The 25,759-nt window shown below is 47.5% G+C and overlaps 1 protein-coding gene and 1 pseudogene across 1 annotated transcript in view; both read right to left on the reverse strand.

Moving 5' to 3' along the window:
* The window catches only part of LOC120395721 (olfactory receptor 51G2-like), an 84,366-nt gene extending 79,087 nt beyond the window's left edge, over positions 1-5,279 (reverse strand). The window contains exon 1 of the mRNA XM_039520390.1: positions 4,698-5,279. The gene's annotated coding sequence lies outside the window, so the exon portion shown is untranslated. The remainder of the gene's footprint in view (positions 1-4,697) is intronic.
* A 3,479-nt stretch (positions 5,280-8,758) lies between these two features.
* LOC120392341 lies at positions 8,759-9,693 on the reverse strand (annotated as a pseudogene).
* Positions 9,694-25,759: the final 16,066 nt, after the last annotated feature.

Raw genomic sequence — 25,759 nt, forward strand, 5'->3', positions numbered from 1 at the left:
GTTGGCAGCCGGTATCAAGTGGAGTGCCCCAAGGGTCGGTGCTGGGGCCGGTTTTGTTCAATATCTTCATTAACGATCTGGAGGATGGTGTGGACTGCACCCTTAGCAAGTTTGCAGATGACACTAAACTGGGAGGAGTGGTTGATACGCTGGAGGGTAGGGATAGGATACAGAGGGACCTAGACAAATTAGAGGATTGGGCCAAAAGAAATCTGATGAGGTTCAACAAGGACAAGTGCAGAGTCCTGCACTTAGGACGGAAGAATCCCATGCACTGCTACAGACTAGGGACCAAATGGCTGGGCACCAGTTCTGCAGAAAAGGACCTAGGGGTTACGGTGGATGAAAAGCTGAATATGAGTCAACAGTGTGCCCTTGATGCCAAGAAGGCTAATGGCATTTTGGGTTGTATAAGTAGAGGCATTTCCAGCAGATCGAGGGATGTGATCATTCCCCTCTATTCAGCACTGGTGAGGCCTCATTTGGAGTACTGGGTCCAGTTTTGGGCCCCACACTACAAGAAGGATGTGGATAAATTGGAGAGAGTCCAGCGGAGGGCAACAAAAATGATTAGGGGGCTGGAGCACATGGCTTATGAGGAGAGGCTGAGGGAACTGGGATTGTTTAGCCTGCAGAAGAGAAGAATGAGGGGGGATTTGATAGCTGCTTTCAACTACCTGAAAGGGGGTTCCAAAGAGGATGGATCTAGACTGTTCTCAGTGGTAGAAGATGACAGAACAAGGAGTAATGGTCTCAAGTTGCAGAGGGGGAGGTTTAGGTTGGACATTAGGAAAAACTTTTTCACTAGTAGGGTGGTGAAGAACTGGAATGGGTTACCTAGGGAGGTGGTGGAATCTCCTTCCTTAGAGGTTTTTAAGGTCAGGCTTGACAAAGCCCTGGCTGGGATGATTTAGTTGGGTTTGGTCCTGCTTTGAGCAGGGGGTTGGACTAGATACCTCCTGAGGTCCCTTCCAACCCTGAGATTCTATGATTCTATGAACCATGGGTGGCAGATATAATTGGCCAGGACAGGCTAAGTCTCCCCTGGCGCAGCTGTGGCCACTGGCTGCCAGTTGTGGGGTTTGCTCTGGGAAGTTTTTGCTTATTATTATGCACCATGAATTTTCCATTGTGGCTGAGGAGGCAGTATGTGGTGCTCATCTTCCTGGGTTCATCAGTAACTCCCTGGAGTCTATGTAGATTACTGATGAATGCAGGAAGTTTAGTAACACAGACCACTGTGACAGATTGTCACCCAAGAGTGTAGTCTAGGAACCATGGGAACTGCTGTGCCCCTTAACCCTCCAGCTGGGCTGGCCAATCTTACACTGCTTTCTTGGTAACACAGCCAGCCTGTGCAATCTCTGTTATCACCCAGCATGACAGCAGGTGGTGTCACTCACCCAACTCAGCTGCCTGAGTGCTTTCATGGAGGATAGGTCCATTAATTGTTATTAATCAGAATGGACAGGGATGGTGTCCCTAGCCTCTTCCTTGCCACAATCTGGGAATGGGCAACAGGGGATGGATCACTTGATGATTCCCTGTTCTGTTCATTCCCTCTGGGGCATCTGGCATTCACCAATGGCTGCAATCTCTGGTCTACTGACTATGCTGAATGGGTCAGCATCATCCTGAAACTTGAACACTCCCCTCAGAATTCTACTACCTACCCGCACTGTCACTCCTGAGGACTCCCACATCTGCCACACACACCAAGGTGCTGGAGTCACAGGGCTTCCCAGGAGCCAGCTGTCACAGGAGGCTATGGTAAGAAGCCTTTTATAGACAAATATCAGAGGTGTTGCTCTGTGGAACCCTGACACAGCCCTGAGCTTAGGGCCACAGAGTATCTGAGCATCTTGAATGTATCAATCCTCTCGCCACCATTGAGAGGCAGGGCTGGGCTATTGTCCACCTGTGCAGAGGCTCAGGGATAGCCAAGATATGCAACAAGACAAGTTCCCAGCCCAGAGTGTGGAAAAATGTAGGTACAGAAAGGGAGTTCAGTATCCCATGGTCCGGTCCCATGTCCTTGGATGCCTTGCTGAGTCATAGCATCCACTACTGATAGGCTGGCTGAAACGCTCACAGGAAGACTAAGCTCTTCCATGGTCCATTGTCTTTGTTTATGAGCCACCAGTAAGGCTATATTTTAGTCAACGGTGTTTTTTTGAAAAAGTCACAGACAGATCTTACACAATAAACAAAAACTTATGGCTTGTGACCTGTACATAACTTTTAATATGTACCCCACCTAAAACTTGGGCAGAGGGCTGTGGGTGCTGGGGGGGGGGAAGAGTGTCATCCGGGGGCACCAGAGGTGCTGGGGGAGATGGCCTGGGACCACTGCTGGTGCTGGGGCGGGGGCAGGCTGTGACACATGGCCCAGGAACCCCTCTGATGCTGGAGCGGGGGTGGAGGGGGCAGCGCCGTGCTGGTGGTGGGGCGCAGGGGTTGGTAGGGCTGGCAGGCTACCTACCCACCTCCATGTGTCCCTGCAGCTCCTGCACACATGGAAACTGCAGCCAATAGCAACTGCAGACGTAGGGTCTGTGGCAGTGGCATAGCCAGGTTCTAACATCAGGGGGAGCGAACACATAAAAAAAGGCGCCACCCGACATATCAAATTACACCTCTACCTCGATATAACGCGACCCGATCTAACACGAATTCAGATATAACAGGACAAAGCAGCGCTCCGGGGTGCTGTGCATGCACCTGGTGGGACAGCCCCTCTCATCTCTCCTTAGGGGGCTGATCCGCGATCTGCGGCCCCTGGAAGCAGGCAGCACACAGGAGCGGGGGGGGGGGGTAATAAGACAGACAATCAGACAGAGGTGGGCAGGATCTGTTGGGGGTTCACATCGGGGAGAGGGGGTGGGGGGCTGCACTGGGAGACTCTCCAGTGCAGCACCTAGCCAGGCTGGCTCTGTGCATCCTGAGGCACTCGGGAAAAGGAGGCAGCAAGAGAGAGAGGCCAAGGAGGAGGCGCCCTTCCCCTCCCAGCTGGATCTGTGAGTCCCTGATCTCACAGAGCCTCAGCGCTGCAGGCCCCCAGCCCCCAGGTACTGGGCTGCAGTGCAAGCTGTAGGGGCTGATACAGAGAAGTCAGGACCAGTCAGAGCACTTCCCATGTTATCATGAAAACTCACTCCTGGAAAGCTGGGTGAGGTTATGGGGGGGAAGAGGGGTAATATATTTTATTGGACCAGCTTCTGTTGGTGAGAAAGAGACAAGCTTTGGAGCTTTCACAGAACTCTTCTTCAGGAAGAAGAAAACTCCATGAAAGCTCCAAAGCTTCTGTCTGTCTGTCTGTCTCGTTCTCTCTCTCTCACCAACAAAATTTGCTCCAATAAAAGCTATTACCTCACCCACCTTGTGGCTCTAATTTCCTGGGAACAACAGGGCTACACCAACCCAGCCTACAGAAATGCAAGATTCGCATGAACAGCACAGAGTGACACCATCACATGAGGACACTATTTTCACGATTCATCTTAGCATAATGTCATCATGACACCAAGGAAGCAGCACTGTCAGCACAATGAGATAAATACAGCCACATGTGCATGCCAAAAATTCGCAGTACAAGCACACTGGGATCCGCACAGCAGGATAGTAGTGTCAGTTTAGCTCTCAGCCTCTGAGTCCATCCCCACTAAACTAAGTCCAAAGTTTCAGCTAAACACAAGGGCACCTGCAAATAGCTGTACTAACAGCAGGATCTACACTGGCACAATAGGAGGAGTTGCATGTCAGGGCACTGATTCCCAATCCCAGTGCAAGGCAATATGGGATCCAGGCACCAGGTCCTTAGAACCAGAATTTGTACTCACAGGAGAGTGGGATGAAATTAGAGAAGTTACAGAAGGCAACTCCCAAGAAACAAGGCATTGACCAAATGGCTGGGTGGATGTTAAACAACCATCACCAGCCATCGTGTGCAGCAAGTGAATGACGATTAGTAATTTAATGACCACCGTCACCAGAGAATTACTCAACCCTGGGACTCAGCAATGCTTCCCCCTCCCCCCAACATGATCACAAGCCCTTCCCTTAGGAGACAATTCAGGTTTCCCCTGATAGGAGAGGGAAAAATCAGGCTACCTCTCCCTGCCCCCCAGCATGGTGCCTGGACTTGTGTTTGCCAGAGCACATGGACTAAACTAAACACATACTGCAACAGCAGATAGTTCATTCCAGCCTTCCCTGGGGAGACAATTCCATCCACACCCCCAAGGCAGAGATTGTCCTGCTATGAAGATTTCCCCTGATAGTCTCAGTTTTCCTCTCCTACCCCCCCACCCCTATTCCTTCCCCACTGCCTCTTCCCTTCCACCCCTCACCCCCTAAGAGGCAGTCACCCAGATGCCAGGGAGGGGGAACCAAGCACACTACATGGCCACTGGCTCTGAGAGGCAGGCGTCTCTGCCTGGGCAGGGAGGACAAGCAGGGACACCACATCCCACAGGAGATTCCCCTCCCCCCCCCACCAATGCCTGTCCTGGTCCAGCTGCCCAGGTGCAGGGGATGCCTTTGGAGATGCCTCTGGCTGAGCCCCCTGCCCCCCACCACGCAGACAGCCATCCCACCAGCAGCCAGGTGCTGGCTCTCACAGCCACCTGGAGGGTTTCCGGTTCCCCCGCCCCCAGCCACCCTCACCACAAGAAAGACCCCCTTTGAAATACACTTACCTGCTGCTGCTACTGGCTGCCTTTAGCTGGGCGAAAGGTTAGGAGCTGCTGCTGCTGCAGAGCCCGAGAAAGCACCTGCCACAGTGCCACGAGAAGCAGGTAGGAGAAGGTGGTGGGGTCTCTCAGCTGCTCAGCCCCTTGTTCCAGGAGCAGTTCCCCTCACTGATTGGCTGGTGGCCAAAAACCCGCTAAACAGTGAGCACTCACACTCCCCTAGCTAGCTACCCTACTGCCCCCACCCCCGCCGAACAGCTGATGGCTCAAGGGCCCCATAAACAGTTGACTGGTGGGTGCCCCTGCCCCCTATAGGGGCATGCCCTGACTGACCCCCTTCTTCCCCAAGGCTCCAGCCTCTCCTCCTCACCCGGAGCCCAGCTTGCTGGAGATCAGTTCTTTCCCCCTTCCCTATTAGCTGTCTGTCTCCCTCCTGCCGGGAGACAGCTAATCAGCGAGGCAGGGAGGGGGCAGGGTTTATGCAGCACACTAGGGGAAGCTGGCAAAGCCTGCCTGCAGGAGCCCAGCTTGCTGGAGCTCAGTTCCTCCCCTCCCCTCCCCTCCCTGCTGCGGGGAGACACAGCTGATCGGCAGGGGCGGGGTATGCAGCACGCTGGGGGAAGCCGGGCAGACCAAGCTTCAGAATGGAGTGTGGGCCCCGCCCCTGGTGCCATGGTAACCCCACCTAAGGTGCAGCTTTTTTGAAAATGTCCTGAGGGGAAACAGCTGCTTCCCCTGCACCCCACTAGCTACGCTACTGGTCTGTGGGCACGGGCAGCGCATGGAGCCCCTGGCCCCTCCTCCTAGGAGCTTCAGGTACATGGCAGTGGAAGACACGGTTCCCACCACCCCACACTATAACCCCCTGCCCCTGGCCCTGAGCCCATTCCCACATACTCAAATTGTTACTGCTGTTGCTGGCCCAGATGCTTTCTCTCTCTTTCCTTCCCCTCCATTTCTTTGCCTGACACTTCCATGGCTAGTTTCTTTTACTCAATTTCTGGCTGTATGAGTTTCAAAATTCTCTGGTGTGCAGCTCCTTCAGCTTGCTTCTGAGCTTCCCTATCTTTTATCTGGAATTCTTTTAACTCCAAAAGTCTTTTATGTTCATCTTCTTTTTCTTCTGCCTGCAATCTGCACAGCTCCAGTTTCACAACAGTTTCACGCACACTCATTTTCCTGCTTTTCTGTCCCTACTTACATTTTCCGAAATAAGCAAAGAGATAATAACAAAGTGGAAACCTCTTTGACAGATCTCGAGCCACCTCACATAAATCTCACTTAAAATCTCCTGAAGTGCAAATCTCACTCAGAACAGCAAGCTATGCATTTCACACGACTTGCTGTGCTACTGTGATCGGTCGTCAACCCTGGGGTGCAGTCTGGGAGCCACTGGAACCGCTGAGCTCCTAACCATTCAGCTGGGCTGGCTTCTTTCACACTGCTATGCTGGTGACACAGCCAGTCTCTCCGGGCCCTGTTATCAACCAACACAACAGCAGGTGGCGCTGCAGACCCAACTGATTTACCTGAGCGCTTTACTTGTGTCACTCAAGGACAAATAGGAGAGATGAGCTAATTTCCCAGCTCCCCGGACTTGCACCTTTCCTGGAGAATAAAGCGAGAATTACACCATCTTGCACTGCACAGGGATCTCTAAAATGCAAACTCATTAATATAGGTCATTTTCCCCTCAATGTGGGAGAGATATGCAGCAGACTCTGTTTACAGCGCTGACATTTTCCCAAACACATCATTCAAAACACACTGTTTATGATAAAATGTAGAACACATTTATTAATGACAGAAAGGTATTTTAAGTGATTATAAGTGATAGCAAACCGATCAAAGCAGATACCTAGCAAATAAACAGAGTTGTGAACTGAGCCTAATAAACTAAATAGATAGGATATAAACCCTGGGTTGGTTGCATGCTGTAGCTATCTTTAGAAATCTCATACTGGTACCTCCTTTGCATTTTTTTTGAAATCTGCTGTGAAAGTGTTCTTAAAATGAACAACATGTCCTGGGTCATCATCTGAGACTGCTATAACAGAAAATATATGGCAGAATGCAGGTAAAGCGGAGCAGGGGACATACATTTCTCCCCCAAGTTCAGTCACAAATGTAATTAACACATTATTTTTTTCACAAGTGTCATCAGCATGGAAGCATGTCATCTAGAACAGTGGCCAAAGCATGAAGGGGCATAGGAATGTTTAACATGTCTGGCACGTGAATACCTTGCAATGTTGGCTACAGAAGTGCCATGCAAATTCCTGTTCTCACTTTCTGGTAATTTTGTAATTAGGAAGCAGGCAGCATTATCTCCCGTAAATGTAAAGGAACTTGTTTGTCTTAGCAATTAGCTGAACAAGAACTAGGGCTGAGTGAATTTATAGGCTCTGAAGTTTTATGTTGTTTTGGTTTTGAGTGCAGTTATTTAACAAATAAAATCTACAAGTGTAAATTGCACTTTCACGACAAAGAGATTATACTACAGCACTTATATGAGGTGAATTGAAAAAATACTATATTTTTGTTTATCATTTTTACAGTGCAAATATTTGCAATCAAAATATATACTTTGATTTCAATTACAACACACAATACAATATATGTGAAAAAGTAGAAAAACATCCATACTATTTAATAAATTTCATTTTGGTATTCTATTGTTTAACAGTGCAATAAAAACTGTGATTAATAGTGATTAATTTTTTAAATGCAATTAATTTTTGAGTTAATCGCGTGAGTTAACTGTGATTAATCAACAGCCCTAGTTTTCTAGCTTTTCTGCAACTCATTTAAAAAAAAACATTTTTACGAAAACTGAAAGCTGAGATTCTCCATGCAGTGCCTTGAATCCAGAACTTGGGGCTCTAAGAATGACAGGAAACACTGCGAGACTCCCAATAAAATCCCAGGAGCGGGCACTGCTGGCCGCCTCTCAAGCGATGCTCGCACAAACAAAGGTACTGAGGGTTAGTTAGTAGATATTTCTAGTCACACAGTCCATCAGTGGCAGAAACACTGTGCCCCTCTGAACTGGGCTACAAAGCCTCCTATTGTAAGAAACAGGGTTTCATCACAGACAGCCGGATATAGCAGTGACTGTCTCGAAGAATCACTGGTTCTTGTGGCACCGCTCAGAGGGTCGCTTCCTCTTCTTCAGACATGAGATATGCACATGCCGGATAAGAAAGGCCATGCACATTCTTAATAGGGGATAGGCGCTAGCTGTGCCTCTGTTGGGGAGATGAGGGCTATTTCCACTCCATTTCATTGCTAGGGCAACACAAATGGAGGGGCGGATGAGGGAACTAGGGTCTCAGTCTTTTGCCAGGTCTCCTATGTGTCAGAACCTCATTCACACCGGCAGCTCTGCCTTCGTGGGGAGTGGGCTCAGAGGTGTGCTGTGTGCAGAGCCATCAACGGGGGTAGAGGGTTTGCCTGAATGGCTTCTCCCGGGGCTCCTGTGTTAATCATGGGTCTGACATGACTCAGTCACAAACATCTGGCTGAGGATGTAAGGGGACGGTGAGTGTCTGTGCCCCTTGAACAGCCCCATCCACAGCTGGAGCATCCCCCAAGGATCTCGCAGCACCCAGAGCGCTCAGGAAGGGCCAGGACTGCAACAGTTGAACAGCTCTGCACCGTTTTTCATACCCTGTGAGTGTTTAACCACAGACAGGACAGTGACAGGCCAAGTGTAATGGGAAACAACATTCACATCCCTTGTTTTTATTAACTGTATCAACAGGAATTCTGAGGTCAGAGCAGCCCCGGATGCGGCTCTTTTTTGAACAGAATCCCACTGGTTCCCTGGCTCTTCACAAAACAAAGTCACTTTTAAACGCTCTGCCTGCCTTGGTCTCCTTCCCCCAGTGAGCTCACCAGCCGCTCTCCCATTGCTCCAGGCCTTAGACCCCCTCTGAACCTGTCTCTCCATAATGGAGATCACTAGCTCATGTCTTCTCGGATTTAAGAGTCCAGGATGGAATAGGTGGCCTGTATTTTTTGTCTATCACTTCATCAGCCCTGGAGCTGGATGTTGAACTGACCCTTCACTTGATGTATGCCCTGATTATCCTCTCACGAAGGTGTTTGCTTTTCACGCTGTACACGATTGGGTTCATCAGGGGTGGGACCAGCAGGTAGATATAACCCAGGACAGTTTGAAACAAGGGAAAAGAGCCCTTCCCGAATCTGTGTATCATAGACAGGCCGGTCATTGGCATGTAGAAGAGCAGGACGGCACAGAGGTGGGAGACGCAGGTGTTCAGGGCCCTGAGGCGCTCTGCATTGGACGCGATGCTCAGCGCTGTTTTGAGGATCATCACATAAGAGAGAAAGATGAGCAGCGAGTCCAGCCCCACCGTCAAGAGTGGAACAGACAAGCCATAGATGCTGTTCACTCTGATATCCGAACAAGCCATCTTCATGACCTCCTGGTTTATGCAGTACGAATGGGAGAGGACATTGGCTCGACAATATTGTAACCGTTGAAGAAGAAAAGGGATTGGGAGTATTACAGCCACCCTCTGAGCACACACACCAGTCCTATCTTGCCTATTCTTGGCAGGGTTAAGATGGAAGCATATCTTAGTGGGTTATAGATCGCGATAAAGCGGTCAAAGGCCATTAACAAGAGCACGGAGGATTCAATGCATTTAAGCAAGTGGATGAAGAATAGCTGGGCAAGACAGGCATTGAGGCTGATCTCCCTAGAGTTAAGCAAGTATATGCCCAATATCGTCGGTATGGTGGCTATCAATAAGCCAAGGTCTGTGACGGCCAACATGGAAAGGAAAATGTACATGGGCTCATGGAGGCTTGGATCTGTTTTTATAATGAACAGAATGACTGAATTTCCTATTATTGAAATAAGATACATGAAGCAGAAGGGGATAGAGATCCAGAGATGGACGTCTTCCTTTCCAGGTATCCCGGTGAGAAGGAACACTGCAGGTGTGTATTTGGTGTCATTGACAGCTGACATAATGTACTCGGCAGGTCCCAGGAGTTCAGAACTTTCCTTCCTAAAAGGAAAAAGAACAGGAAACTAGATGACATTTAATTAGACATCTTTCTGCTCTCAGTGCAAGTCTAGAGACTCCCAGGAGCTCAAGAAAGATCAGCAAAAGCACAGTCTTGGATTTACACAACAAATAGGAAGATAGGCATTGCCATAGTTCATCAGACCCATAGTCCATCTAGCCCAGAGGTTCTCAAACTGGGGGTCGGGACCCCTCAGGAGGTCAAGAGGTTTTCTATTGGGGGGTAGCGAGCTATCAGCCTCCACCCCAAACCCCGCTTTGCCTCCAGCATTTATAATGCTTTTCAATAAATAAACAAGTGTTTTTAATTTGTAAGGGGGGGGGGTCCCACTCAGAGGCTTCTGTGGGGAAGGGGTCACCTGTACAACCATTTGAGAACCACTGATCTGGCCTAGTATGCAGTGGCCAGTTCCAGATGCTTCAGAGGAAGTGAAGGACGCCCTGCAATAGGGATCTTTGCAATAACCTGCACCCACTAATTAGACAATTTTTGCGATGCAAATCAGGACGTTTTAGAACCCATTGAAGAGTTTTTGAAACTATCCTCACTATTCTAATTAGATTTTCTGGTTATCTATATAAACATCCCGTCCCTCTTTGAATCCTACTAAACTCTTGGCCTAACTGATATCTTGTGGCTGGGAGTTCCACAGCCTGCTTGAGTGCTGTGTGATTTTGTAATTGTGACTTTCCCACAGACACTCTTTCTGGCCCTCCACTTCTGAGGCCTGGTCTACACTACGCGTTTAAACCGGTTTTAGGAGCATTAAACCGATTTAATGCCACACCCGTCCACACTAAGAGGCCCTTTATATCGATATAAAGGGCTCTTTAATCCGGTTTCTGTACTCCTCCCTAATGAGAGGAGTAGCGCTAATATCGGTATTACCATATCGGATTAGGGTTAGTGTGGCTGCAAATCGATGGTATTGGCCTCCGGGCGGTATCCCACAGTGCACCACTGACCGCTCTGGACAGGAATCTGAACTCGGATGCAGTGGCCAGGTAGACAGGAAAAGCCCCGCGAACTTTTGAATATCATTTCCTGTTTGCCCAGCATGGAGCTCCGATCAGCACGGGTGGCGATGCAGTCCGAAATCAAAATCCAAAAAGAGCTCCAGCGTGGCCCGTACGGATGTGATCGCTGTATGGACAGGCAAATCTGTTCTATCAGAGCTCCGTTACAGAAGACAGACGCCATAGCAGGGACTCAGCATGCTGCTGCATGACAAGCATAACGGAAAGCCAAAGAATCAAATGGACGCTCATGGAGGGAGGGGGGACTGAGGACTCAAGGTATCCCACAGTTCCTGTAGTCTCCGAAAAGCATTTGCAGTCTTGACTGAGCTCCCAATGCCTGTAGGGTCAAACACATTGTCCGCGGTGGTTCAGGGCATAGCTCGTCAATGTACCCCCACCCCCCACCCCCGGAAGGAAAAGGGAAAAAAAATCATCTCTTGACTCTTTTAAATGTCACCCTATGTGTACTGAATGCTGCTGGTAGACGCGATGCTGCAGCACTGAACTGTGGCATCCTCGCCCCCCCTCCTTGGTGGGTGATGGTACACTATGGCAGATATCTGTCGTCATCATCGGCCTTGTGGCAGATGGTGTAGTGCAATACGACTGGTATCCATCCTCGTCATCATCCCATAAGTACTCCTGACTGGCCTCCCAGTCATTCCCAGTAGACGGTACAGAACGGCTGGTAACCGTCTTCATCATAGCAACAGGGGGCTGAGCACCATCAGCCCCCACCCTTCATGTGTAAAGAAAAGATTCTGTACTGCCTGGACTATCATAGCAGCTGGAGGCTGCCTTCCCCTCATTTTATTTCACTAACCAGTCTCTGTTTCTTATTCCTGCATTTTTTATTACTTCAGCATACAAACGGGGGGGACAATGCAACGGTAGCCCAGGAAGGCTGTGGGAGGAGGGAAGCAACAGGTGGGGTTGTTGCAGGAGCACCCCCTGTGAATGGCATGCAGCTCATCATTCCTGCGGGATCTGACACGGAGCGGCTGTGCTCTCTGGTTCTCTGATACACTGGATCTCTAGTACACTTGCCCCATATTCTAGGCAGGACTGATTCTATTTTTAGATACCATAAAGGAGGGATTGACTCGGGGAGTCATTCCCATTTTTGTCTTTTGCGCCCCCGGCTGAGTTCAGCCAGGGGCACCTATGACAGCAGCAGAAGGTATAGTACAATACGACTGGTAACCATCATCTCATTGCCAATTTACAATTTACAATGGCATGGTAGACGGTACAGAACGGCTGCTAACCATCTCTGCTGTCATGAAAAAGCAAATGAATGCTGCTGTGTAGCGCTGCTGAATTGCCTCTGTCCGCAGCATCTAGTACACATACGGTGACAGTGACAAAAGTCAAAACAGGCTCCATGGTTGCCATGCTATGGCATCTGCCAGGGAAATCCAGGGAAAAAGGGCGCAAAATGATTGTCTGCCGTTGCTTTCCCGGAGGAAGGAATGACTGACGACATTTACCCAGAACCACCCGCGACAATGATTTTTGCCCCATCAGGCACTGGGATCTCAACCCAGAATTCCAAAGGGCAGGGGAGACTGCGGGAACTATGGGATAGCTACGGAATAGCTACCCACAGTGCAACGCTCCAGAAATCGACGCTAGCCTCGGACCGTGGACGCACACCACCGAATAAATGTGCTTAGTGTGGCCGCGTGCACTTGATTTTATACAATCTGTTTTACTAAACCGGTTTATGTAAATTCGGAATAATCCCATAGTGTAGACGTACCCTGAGTGTGGTCTATTTTAACATGAGATGAGTGTGAACACACAGGAAGTGCATGGGTAAAACAGTCAGTGTATTTATCTGCCCTGCACTAAAGCTATTTATAAACGTATTTCATTGCCTCATTATATACACTTTTTTATTTTCTCTAATCCTGAGAGTCCAAATTCAGCCACTGCCTCTTTGCAGTACATGAGATACATTCTTAGGCACAAGTTCTTAATTCAATAACATTGACTTGAATGACATTGTTCCAGATTTACATACGTAAATTCGATAAGAACCAGGCTCTGTTAACTTTTCCTTACCAAATGCTCCCAGTGATACACTCTGACCCAAGAATCCCTCCAAGAGAAGCTGAAGTGCTTTGCCCAGCCTATGTTGACTGAATCCAGAGAGTTCAATCATCCTACAGGTTCCCCTTCATCCTCACAGGACCTGCACCCTCTCCCCAGGCAACGGTCTGTAGATATTTGGAAAGTTACAAAAGCTAACACAGACATTTACTTTATTTAGGCAGATGTGTGGTTAGCATCACATATTGGTGAACAGTGAAAACGCTAGGTTTGCACTAATATCTAGTTGAATGTGCCAGTTTCTTCAGCCATGCTTGTGTAAGTGGTGATGGGAGTCAATTACATACAACCACTATTACACTCCCCTTTTCTGCACCTGAGCTCTACTCTGCTGAAACAGAGGCCAGGAGTTCTGTTCTCTCATGACTTTACTGTTTGGAAAGTCTTGCACAGGGACTACAGAGGGATTGTGTTCTTGACCCTGAATGTAAGTGTTAGAAACAGCTACTGGTCAGTTACCAGGTGGCAGAATCATACAACTGTTCACTGAACAAAGGGTTAACAGCACAAATCTATTGCAAACAGTATGTGGAGCACTTCTGAAATACTTTCTAAAGCAAAAGGCATTAAGCAGTAAAATTACCACTGCTCCTTCCTGTAGAGATTCCAACAACTCTGCTGCTGGTTTTTGATACTCATGCATGTCATTAAAGTTTGGTTTCTAATATTTGTATTAGAATAAAAAAAATTGGCATAACATTTACACATCTGTATTTTAGTACACAGATGTTCACCAATCATTTCTCCTCTGATCTACTTTCAGAGATGATTTCTAAGGTTAGAATGAGACTTAAAATGTAGCATCTGTCAAACAAAAATCTAGGAGCTCCTCTGTCCCTGGATTAATAGCAGACTAGTTCTACCTCAGGTTCTGTTCTGTCTGTCTGAAGTCTGTATGTGGAGTAGTAACAGGCACTGGGATTAGTATATATATATATCACTCTGTAGTGCATAGTAACTCCAACACCTGTTATTTAGGTTATTTCCAGGCTCCAGCCACGTTACACAGCATGTATTGCCAGGGCTGGGAGTCTGTCCAGATGTGGGGCAGCTCTTTGCTGAGAGGCTGTTCAGACTGATATACACAGACACTGCTGGGGAAATATGAAGCCTCTCTGGCTACCTGTGACCCTATCAGAGTGGGAGGGCTTGGCATCACAGACATGTATTGACTATTCTTTAAAAAACCCTCTTATTCCCCCCATGTTATGCTTTATTCCTACTGTTCAAATTAAACAGTATTTTGGTTCACAGCTGGCAGGTCACTCCTCTCACCACTGCTCACATGCTCCCAAAGGAAGAACCACAGGTGCCAAATGCACTCTGATCTGCAGTGGGCTGTAGCCCAGAGCCAAGTCTGAGGGTGGGAGAATGGCGGGATTCCACCCCAGGAATGGGCAGGGTCTGAGGCCTGGTGTCTTTCACTCAGAGACCAGGGACGGGGCAGAGATGCAGGTAGCCCTGTAACTGTGAAGGATACCTACTGTGTAGAAGTGCTGGAGCCTACAGCCAGTCAGGAAATAGAAATAGGCCTCATCAGACCTGTTCCCACAGAGCAACGCAGCTCTGAATTCCTGTATTCACAATCGAGCCAGAGAATAAAACCTTTGAAAATGCATTTGCTGATTAAATTTCCATGAGCAAATACACCTGGGGTGACTTGGGAACTAGTCACTGATATTCCGTGGCATCTCCTCTTGCTCAGCCCCTAACAGGATTGGTCCCAAAACGCACGGCACCTCTAGAAATGGGACCCCTTGAGAAATCCTGACTTGGGGCATCAGGGTTTTCACACTCCGAACTTGCTTGGAATTTCAGATTTCTGTGTAGCTTTAATAACCCACCGTGGAGCATGGGCAGATATAGGGGAGGGGTTACAAGCTACCTACTGCTGCCTGCCCTCCAGCCACTATCACTGAGTCACCCTGACAGCCCAGCTGAGTCCTCTGCCGCTGCACAGAACATCTGCAAATGGAAACAGCTCGCAGCCTTTCCCCTTCACTTTGCATTTTAAACATAGTGAAACCTGCCAACGTACCCAATTCCTGCTAGAAGGGGAGCCGCTGACACCAGAGTTCTTCACCCTAAAGGACAAGGAGTCATCAGCAAAGTTGTACAGGCAGCAGCTAGTATCTGTTCAGACAGGGAGGCAGGTGTCTTTTTGAAGCATGTCTGCACATTCCCTTGGGGCCACTTGGCCATCAGGGAACCTCAGCTGATTGGCACCAGCTGTGTGCACCAGCTTTAACCCCTGTCACAGCCAATGGCAAACTGCAGGAGGGCAAATCACAGGGGATGCCTGGTGATCCTACCCACCTGGACTGCAGCACAAGCCCTGCTGCAGGCTCTATTCCTCGAATCTGGGCTTGTCATCACTAAGGCTCCATGTTTGTGCCAGCAACTGGGATTTTATTAGGATTCTCCCACAGTTTCCTCTCTTTCTTAGAGCACCAACTTCTGGAATCTACACACTGTGCAGGAATCTCAGCTTTCAGTTTTCCAAAGAATTAAAAAAATAGTTGCAGAAAAGCTAGAAACCCTAAATCAATTGCACCCCAAAAGGCTGAGAAACCAATGACATATGAAAACTAACCCCACATGACTGTATATTTATATGCCATTATTTTTAATCCGATCTCATTGGTTTTTGGAGGTGTGGCTCATGCTTGTTGAATGAGGCTTGGTGATACTGTAACTCAGACCGCTGTGACAGATTGTCTAGATGTTGGTAGAGGGGGTATTTGATTTTGGAAGAGTACCAGAAATTCCAAACATATTTCTTCTCATGTTCTGAAGGGGGAGATGTATTGGGTGGAGGGGGCTGCACAGAGATGGGAAGGCTGGTTAGAGTAGCTGATGGGCACAGTACCCCAGCCATAGACTGGGCAAGAGGTTTTGACCTTTCCATATGCAGAGTGCAGCCAGATGAAAAGCTTCCAATTTCTCTTGGGGATCCAGGCAGCTGCAACTAGGAAGCATCCTGGTAACTGAGCTCTCAGAGAAAAATGATCAGTGTTCTTTGAAAACTTACCCCCAAAAAAGGGTGAAAAGGAAACATTTCAGTTTAAGTCAAAATATTTTCTGGGTGGGGACGGGACTCTCTTTTCCAGTCCGGATTTAGCGCAAACCATGAGACTTTATCACTCGTGCTACAGAACCACACCCCTAGGTGGCAGCAGTAGTCGCCCTCAGCCTCCCACACTGGGCAACCCCTAGATGTCTGCTAAGGTGGCTACACCAGCTCTATAACAGAGGGATCCCTGGAAAAGGCTTATCTGTAGCAGCCCCTCCATTAGTGTAACACTTTATGGCCATATTGGGTCAGACCAATGGTCCATCTACCCCTGTGTCCTGTCCTCTAACAGTGAACGGTGCAGACTCTTCAGAGGGAAAAAATAATTATCGCGTGATCCATCCCCTGTCGTCTGCTTCCAGCTTCTCACAGTCAGAGGTTTAGAGACACCCTGCGCATCTTGGCAAATAGCTATTGATGGACCTATCCTCCATCAATGTATCTAATTCTTTTTCGGACCCAGTTATATTTTTATATATAAATGCACACACAGGGAAGCAAGGCCAATTCTTGGTGAGCCCAGATACAAAATCCTTGGATCTTAAAACAAGGAAAAATCAATCAGGTTCTTAAAAGAAGACTTTTAATTAAAGAAAAAGTGAAAGGAAAACCTCTGTGAGATTAGAAATCAAGATGATCTCACAGACAACAGATTCAAAACACAGAGGATTTCCCTCTGGGAAAAACCTTAAAGTTACACACACAAAAAAAACAAATTTGATTCTCCCTCTATGTTTGCAAAAGAAATGACAACAAGAAAAATAAAGAAATTTACCACATTCTTGTCTAAATACTCGTTAATTTAAATAAGGGTTAGATGGTTGTTTTGGGGTCTCTGACTCTGGCAAAAGCACAAACAGAACAGACCCAGGACTGTTTTCCCTCCTCCCAACTTTACAAGTATCTTGTTCTCTTATTGGTCCTTCAGGTCAGGTGTCAGTTAGGTATTGTGAACTTCTTAACCCTTTACAGGTAAAAGAGGAATTAACCCTTAATTGTCTGTTTATGATAACAGTCAACTGTATACAAGTGCAAAATTAGTGTTTGCACTATTCACCCTTTGTGACTCCAACCCTTCCCTGCCCAGCTGAAGTAACTGTCTGTGTGAGCTTGTATCTTACCAGATACCTACAGACCCTTGCATGGGGAGAGGATGCAGGTCCTGTGAGGATGAAGAGACACCTATAGGATGATCAAACTCTCTAGATTCAGCCAACGCTACGTGGGTAAACCACTTCAGCTTCTCTTGGAGGGATTCTTGGGGGTAAGAGTGTAATACCAGGAGCATTTGTTAAGGGTAAATTAACAGAGACAGGTTCTGATCGAATTTACACATGTAAATCTGGAGTGACACCTGTGACAGGGTCAGGCCAGATGGTTACAGAAGAGTGATAGAAGGCAGATATATTAGTCCCAGATTAAGTAGGTCCCTTTTCCAGAATAAGTAGGAACTTGCTGGAACCAATTAAGGCAGGCAGGCTAATTATGACACCTGGAGCCAATGAAGAAGCTCCTAGAATCAATTAGGACAGGCTGGCTAATCAGGCAGCTGTGTTTAAAAAGGGCCTCACCTCAGTCAGCGAGGCACATGCAAGGAGCTGGGAGCAAGAGGCGCTAGGAGCTGAGAGTGGGAAGGTGAACTCCTGGAGGACTGAGGAGTACAAACGTTATCAGACACCAGGAGGAAGGTCCTGGGTGCTCTTTTAGCCGACCTCGGTAAGGTCGGTCAGAGGGACCTGGGCAGACATGGGTGCTCCTGGCAGACCTCGGTGACATAAATGAGAGTGAGTCCAGGTCATTCTCTTTTTAAGTTTCATCTCCTGGAGATTCAGTCCTGCCTGCAGTCGTACTGCGCCGTCTTCTGGTGAGCAGCCAGGAGACAATGGTGGCTAGCAGTCGTACTGCACCGTCTTCTGGCGAGCACCCAGGAGACAATGATGGCTAGCAGTCGTACTGCACCGTCTTCTGGCGAGCACCCAGGAAACAATGATGGCTAGCAGTCGTACTGCGCTGTCTTCTGGTGAGCACCCAGGAGATGATGGTGGCTAGCAGTTGTACTGCACCGTCTTCTGGTGAGCACCCAAGAGACAATGATGGCTAGTAGTCGTGCGCGCCGCCTGCTGCCAGCCTAAGATGTATAAGAGAGATGGAGTGCATCAAAGCAAGAAAAAGACCAGATTTGTTTTGTATTCATTTGTTCCCCCTCCCTCCCACCCTGAATAGTGGGGGGAGGGATAGCTCAGTGGATTGAGCATTGGCCTGCTAAACACAGGGTTTTGAGCTCAATCCTTGAGGGGCCATTGAGTGTGTGTTTCTCCTTGATGCAAACCCACCCCTTTGTTGATTTTAATTCCCTGTAAGCCAAGTCACCCTCTCTCCATCAGTGCAATGGCAGACAATCATTTTGCACCTTTTTTCAGTGCAGACGCCATAGCACGGCAAGCACAGAGCCCGCTCAGGTCACTGCCGCAATTATGAGCACTGTAAACACCACACTGATTATCCTACAGTATATGCAAAATCAGAACCTGCAAAAGCAAAACCAGGTGAGGGGGCGATGGCAGCATGGTGATGAGAGTGATGAGGACATGGACACAGACTTCTTTCAAAGTATGGGCCCTGGCAATGCGGACATTGTGGTGTTAATGGGGCAGGTTCATGCCATGTAACGCTGATTCTGGGCCCGGGAAACAAGAACAGAATGGTGGGACCACATGGTGTTGCATGTCTGGTACAATTTCCAGTGGCTGTGAAACTTTTGCATGCATAAGGGCACTTTCATGGAACTTTGTGACTTGCTTTCCCCTGCCCTGAAGTGCAAGAATACCAAGATGAGAGCAGCCTCACCGTTCAAAAGCGAGTCGTGATAGCCCTGTGGAAGCTTGCAACGCCAGACAGCTACCGGTCAGTCAGGCATCAATTTGGAGTGGGCAAATCTACTGCGGGGGCTGCTGTGATCCAAGTAGCCAAGGCAATCAAAGAGCTGCTGCTATCAAGGGTAGTGACTCTGGGAAATGTGCAGGCCATAGTGGATGGCTTTGCTGAAATAGGATTCCCTAACTGTGGTGGGGTGATAGACGAAACCCATATCCATATCTTGGCACCAGAGCACCAAGCCAGCGAGTACATAAACCGAAAGGGGTACTTTTCAATGGTGCTGCCAGCACTGGCGGATCACAAGAGACATTTCACCAACATCAACGTGGGATGGCCAGGAAAGGTACATGACGCTTGGATCTTCAGGAACTATGGTCTGTTTCAAAAGCTGCAGCAAGGGACTTTTTTCCCAGACCAGAAAATAACCGTCGGGGATGTTGAAATGCCTATAGTTATCCTTGGGGACCCAGCCTACCCCTTAATGCCATGGTTCAGTAAGCCGTACACAGGCAGCCTGGACAGGAGTCAGGAGCTGTTCAACTCTAGGCTGAGCAAGTGCAGAATGGTGGTAGAATGTGCCTTTGGACGTTTAAAAGTGCGCTGGTGCAGTTTACTGACTCAGATAGACCTCAGCAAAACCAATATTCCCACTGTTATTACTGCTTGCTGTGCACTCCACAATATCTGTGAGTGTAAGGGGAGACATTTATGGTGGGGTGGGAGATTGAGACAAATCGTCTGGCTGCTGATTACGCGCAGCCAGACACCAGGATGGTTAGCAGAGTACAGGAAGGCATGGTACGCATCAGAGAAGCTTTGAAAACCAGTTTCATGACTGGCCAGGCTACGGTTTAAAAGTTCTGTTTGTTTCTCCTTTAGGAAACCCCCTCCGTCCCTTGGTTCACTCTACTTCCCTGTAAGCTAACCACCCTTCCCTGCCCCCTTCGATCACCACTTGCAGAGGCAATAAAGTCATTGTTGCTTCACATTCATGCATTCTTTATTAATTCATCACACAAATAGGGGGATAACTGCCAAGGAAACCCAGGAGGGGTGGGGGAGAGGGAAGTACCAGGTGGGGTGGGGGAGGAGGGAAGGACAAAGTCACACTGCACTTTAAAACTTATTGAATGCCAGCTTTCTGTTGCTTGGGCAGTCCTATGGGGCAGAGGCCCCCCCCACTACATTCTTGGGCATCTGGGCGAGGAGGCAATGGAACTTGGGGAGGAGGGCGGATGATTACACAGGTGCTGTAGTGGTGGTCTGTGCTCATGCTGCCTTTCCTGAACCTCAACCATACACTGGAGCATATCAGTTTGTTCCTCCAGTCGCCTCAGCATTGCCTCTTGCTTTCTGTCACCAAGCTGATGCCACGTATCATCTTCAGCCCGCCACCTGTCCTCATGTTCATACTGTGATTTCACGCATTCTTCTGAACTCTTTCAGTGTGGGAGGACTGCATGAGCTCAGAGAACATTTCATCGCGAGTGCGTTTTTTTTGCCTTCTAATCTTCGCTAGTCTCTGGGAAGGAGAAGATAGTGTTAGCGTTGAAACATTTGCAGCTGGTGGCGGGAAAAAAAGTGAGAGTGGTAGTTAAAAAGACACATTTTAGAGAACAATGGGTAGACTCTTTATTTTAAATGGGTTGGCAATTTAAAAGGAGGAGGGGCTGCAGTTTTCGGGTTAACATGCAGCACAAACCCAACTAACCTCCTCCCCACACACCCAATTCCCTGGGATGATCACTTCACCCCTCCCCCACTGCGTGGCTAACAGTGGGGAACATTTCTGTTTAGCCACAGGCAAACAGCCCAGCAGGAACACGCACCTCTGAATGTCTACTTAATAAAATCACTCTATTTCAACCAGGTGACCATGAATGGTGTCACTCTCCTGAGGATAACACAGAGAGATAAAGAACAGATGTTGTTTGAATGCCAGCAAACACCGGGACCACACGCTGCGTTATGCAATGATTCCAGACTACGTGCTGCTGGCCTGGCATAGTAAAGTGTCCTACCATGGAGGATGGAATAAGGCTGCCCTCCCCAGAAACCTTTTGCAAAGACTTTGAGAGTACATCCAGGAGAGGTTCCCTGGAGGATTTCCGCCTATCCCCAGACATATTAACAGACTTTTCCAGTAGCTGTACTGGCCAGGGCAAATTAATCATTAAACACATTTGCTTTTAAACCATGTACAATATTCACAAGAGGTCCCTTCTCCACCTGGCAGGTCCGGGAGTCAGCCTTGGGTGGGTTTGGGGGGTACTGACTCCAGGTCTAGGGTGAGAAACAGTTCCTGACTGTCGGGGGGAAACGGTTTCTCTGCTTGCTTTCTGTGAGTTATCTTCCTTGTCCCCAAAACCCGCATCCCTATTGCATGTTACTCCATTGACGGGGTGAAAGCACAGGGGTGGGGTAGTTGTAGGGGCACCTCCTACAATGGCATGCAGCTCATCATAGAAGTGGTGTGTCTGGGGCTCTGAGCCAGAGCGGCCATTTGCCCCTCTGGTGTTTTAGTAGGCTTGCCTGAGCTCCTTAAGTTTCACATGGCACTGATGCGGGTCCCTGTTATAGCCTCTGTCCTTCATGCCCTTGGATATTTTTTAAATATTTGGGCATTTCATCTTTTGGAATGGAGTTCTGATAGCACAGATTCATCTCCCCATACAGAGGTCAGATCCTGTACCTCCCGTTCAGTCAATACTGGGGCTCTTTTGCGATTCTAGGACTCCATCATGTTCACTTTTGCTGATGAAATCTGCACTCACCTGCAGATTGCCACGCTGGCCAAACAGGAAATGAGATTCAGAAGTTCGCAGGCCTTTTCCTGTTTACCTGGCCAGTGCATCTGAGTTGAGATTGCTGTCCAGAGTGGTCACAATGATGCACTCTGGGATACTGCCCGGAGGCCAATACCGTCGAATTGCAACCACACTACCCCGAATTCGACCCGGCAAGGTTGATTTCAGCGCTAATCCCCTCGTCGGGGATGTAATCAGGATGACTTCTATCTGTACGTACTGTTCCTATTATTATATTTGTTAAGAGTTCTCTCTTTACTTGTAACATTGTCTGTCTCTGTATGTACAAATAAATGCAAATGAATTGATAAGAAAATGTATATAACTGGCCACTGGGGCACCATATTTTTGAAGCTGTTTACCAGTCTTCCTGGTGCTGTGAATGAATCCTCCTTCAGTATTGTCTGTACTTGCCTGATTATGGGGGAAAAGAATGTTTTTCCTAACACGTATATTCTTGCTGAGTGCCTATCAGCATGCAGAGGAGCAACTTGTTCAAGATAACGATCCACTAATGATGATGATTCTTAGAGTCATAGAATTTAAGGCCAGAAGGAGCCATTAGATCATCTAGTCCAGAGGTTCACAAACCAGAGGCGAGTGCCCCTGGGTGCGACAATGTATCTGGGGGGAAGCGTGAGAAGCTTTAGGGAAAAGTCCTTCCAGTGCACATTTTACCCACAGCAATGAATAACTAGCAAAGCTGATTCCTTCAGACAGGTAAGTCACAGTTTTCTTTTTTGCTCTTATTCCAATGGATCGTTGACTCATTTGTGCAACAAAAGAAAAACACAAATGAAGAACAAAGAAGCTAAAACTGTTTCAAGTGAAGCCTCGCTCCACCATATATCAGTATATGTATTTGTGTGGTGGGGAGGAGGGAGTAAACTCGTACAGACACAAGGAACGGGGGGCGTGAGCAAACATTTTTGAGAACCACTGACCAAGTCTGACCTCCTGTATAGCACAGACTCCAGAACTTCACCCAGTTACCTCCTGTATTGATCCCAGTGACTTTTGCTTGACTAACACATAACTTGTGTTCTTCTAAAGCGCATCTTCCAGGAAGGCATCCCATCTTGGTTTGGTGGTATCAGGAGAATCCTCCACCTCCCTTGGGAGTTTGTTCCACTGGTTAAGCACCCTTGCTGATAAAAATGTGTGCCTCATTTCCAAATTTAATTTGTCTGGCTTCAGTTTCCAGCCATTGGTTCGTGTTATACCTTTCCCTGCTAGATTAAAGAGCCCCTTAGTAGCTGTATTTCATCCCTGTGAAAGTGCTTTATACACTGTCATCAAGTCAGCTCTCAATCTTCCCTATTTCTGCTCATTTCACCCCATTTATACAGCCAAGGGTAAGTTTGAAACGAGAGAGGAAGAGAAAGACCTGGCTGTATTTTGTCCCCATGAACATGTTTGTTCACTGTCAACAAGTCAGCTCTCTATCTTCCCAACTTCTACTCGCTGCACCCCTGTTTATATAGCCGAGGGAAACTTGGAAATGAAAGAGGAGAAAATCCTTGGTGTATTAGTCAGTCTCAGGATTACTGTGAGCCAATAATGTGATGCGTTTGTGAACAAAGCAAATGAGAGCCTAGAATGTGTCAGGCAAGATAGCGAAGTATTAATATACTTATTCGAGGCATTGGTGAGACCTTCTCTGGCAAACTGTGTAAAATTCTGATCACACAGGAGAAATTTGGAACAAATTGATAAACTAAACAATAAGTCATCAGGACCAGATGGGATTCACCCAAGGGTTCTGAAGGAACTGAAATGTGAAATTGCAGAATTACTAACTAGTTTGTAACCTTTCATTTAAATCAGCTTATGTTCCAGGACAGCTAATGTGATGCCAATATTTAAAAAGGGCTCCAGAGGTGATCATGGCAATGACAGGCCAGGAAGCCTGATTTAAGTATCAGGCAAATTGGTTGAAACTATAGTACAGAACAGAATTATCACACACACAGATTAATACCATTTGTTGGGGAAGAGTCAACATGCCTTTTGTAAAGGGAAATCCTGCCTCACCAATCTACTAGAATTCTTTGAGGAGTCAACAAGCATGTGGAGAAGGGGGATCCAGTGGATATAGTGTATTTAGAATTTCAGAAAGCCTTTGACAAGGCCCCTCACTAAAGGCTCCTAAGCAAAGAAAGCTGTCCTGGGATAAGAGGGAAGGTGCTCTCATGGGTTGGTAACTGGTTAAAAGATAGGAAAGAAAGGGTGGGAATACATGATCAGTTTTTGGAATGGAGAGATGCAAACAGTGGTGTCCCAGAGGGGTCTGTGTGGGGACCAGTCCTAGTTAACATACTCATAAATGATGTTAAAAAAGGTGGCAAAATTTGCAGATGAGGCAAATTTACTCAATACACTGGAGTCCAAAGAAGATTACAAAGAGATCTCACAAAACTGGGGGACTGGGCAAGAAAAGGGCAAATGAAATTCAGTGTTGATAAGTGCAAAGTAATGCACAGTGGAAAACATAATGCCAGCAATACATACAAACTGATGGGATCGAAATTAGCTGTTACCACTCAAAAAAAAACATCTTGGAGTCACTGGGGATAGTTCTCTGAAAACATCCATTCGTGGTGAAGCAGCAGACAAAGAAGACTGAACAGAATGTTAGGTACCATTAGGAAAGGGATAGCACGCCCCCATCTTGAATTCCGCTTGCACTTCCGGTTGCCCCAAATCAAAAAAGATACATTTGAACGGTAAAACTACAGAGAAGGACAACAAAAATGTTTAGGGGTATGGAACAACTTCCATATGAGGAGAGATTAACAGACTCATAAGATTTGGACATTTCATCTTGGAAAAGAGATGACTTAGTGGGGATATGACTGGTGTGAAGAAAGTAAATAAAGAAGTGTTATTTACTCCTTCTCATAAGTTTTGAGCAGGGGGTGGGACTAGATACCTCCTGAGGTCCCTTCCAACCCTGATATTCTATGATAACACAAGAACTGGGGGTCACCAAATGAAATTAATATGCAGCAGGTTTAAAACTAATAAAAGGAAGTGTTTCTTCACACAACGTGCATCCAGCTTGCAGAACTCATTGCCAAGGGATGTTGTAAAGGCCAAAAGTTAATTGGGTCCAAAAAAGAATTCGATTCAGGAGAAAGCATGACTCTGCATTATTATCTGGCAAAGGAATTCTTCTTGCGTTCCTGTTTAGTGATGTCACAGGAGTTTAACTCCCTCTGTTTCTGCTAATCTCAGCGTGCTGAGCTGCCAGCTGCCCCCTCCCCAGCCACTACCCCAAGTGAGGAAGGGTGGTTCAATGGTTAAAGTGCTACCCTGGGATCTGGCTTAATTCCAGGCTCTTCCACAGACTTCTCCTGTGACCTTGGGCAACTCACTTAGTTCCTTTGTGCCGCAATAATAAGTGTTTTAATATGGCTCAATATAGAGGTATAAATCTAGGAACAAGGGATGCCAGCCATCCTTACCAGATGGGGGACCCAATCCAGGGAAACAGTGACTCTGAAAACAACTTGGGAGTCATAATCAGCTGAACGTGAGCTCCCAGTTCAGTTTTAGGGCTCAAAAAGTGAGTGCAATCTGGGATGTACAACCAAGGGAATCTTGAGTAGGGGCATAGAGGTAATTTTACCTCTGTGTTTGGCCCTGGTGTGACCACTGCTGGGATCCAGTTCTGGTGTCTACTGTTCAAGAAGGAAGTTGATAAATTGGAGGGGGGTCAGAGAATAAATATGGGAATGATGAACGGATTAGAAAACCTGCCTTACAGTGATGGACTGGAGCTTGACCTGTTTAGCATAACAAAGAGAAGGTTATGGTGTGACTTGATCACAGTCTGTAAATACCAGCATGAGGAACAAATGTTTAACAATCAATCAAGCAGAGAAAGTTACAAGAGGATCCAATGGCTGGAAGCTGCACCTAGACACATTCAGACTGGAACTAAGGTGTAATTTTTTTTAACAATGAGGGTAATTAACCATAGGAACAATTTAGCAAAGGCCATGGCAGATTCTCTATCACTGAGAATTGTTAAATCAAGGCAGGAGGTTGTTCTAACTCTGCTCTAGGAGTTATCGTGGGGCAGGTCTCTGGCCTGTGCTGTGCAGGGGTGGG

The sequence above is a fragment of the Mauremys reevesii genome, linkage group 1, assembly GCF_016161935.1.
Source record: "Mauremys reevesii isolate NIE-2019 linkage group 1, ASM1616193v1, whole genome shotgun sequence".
NCBI lineage: Eukaryota > Metazoa > Chordata > Testudines > Geoemydidae > Mauremys > Mauremys reevesii.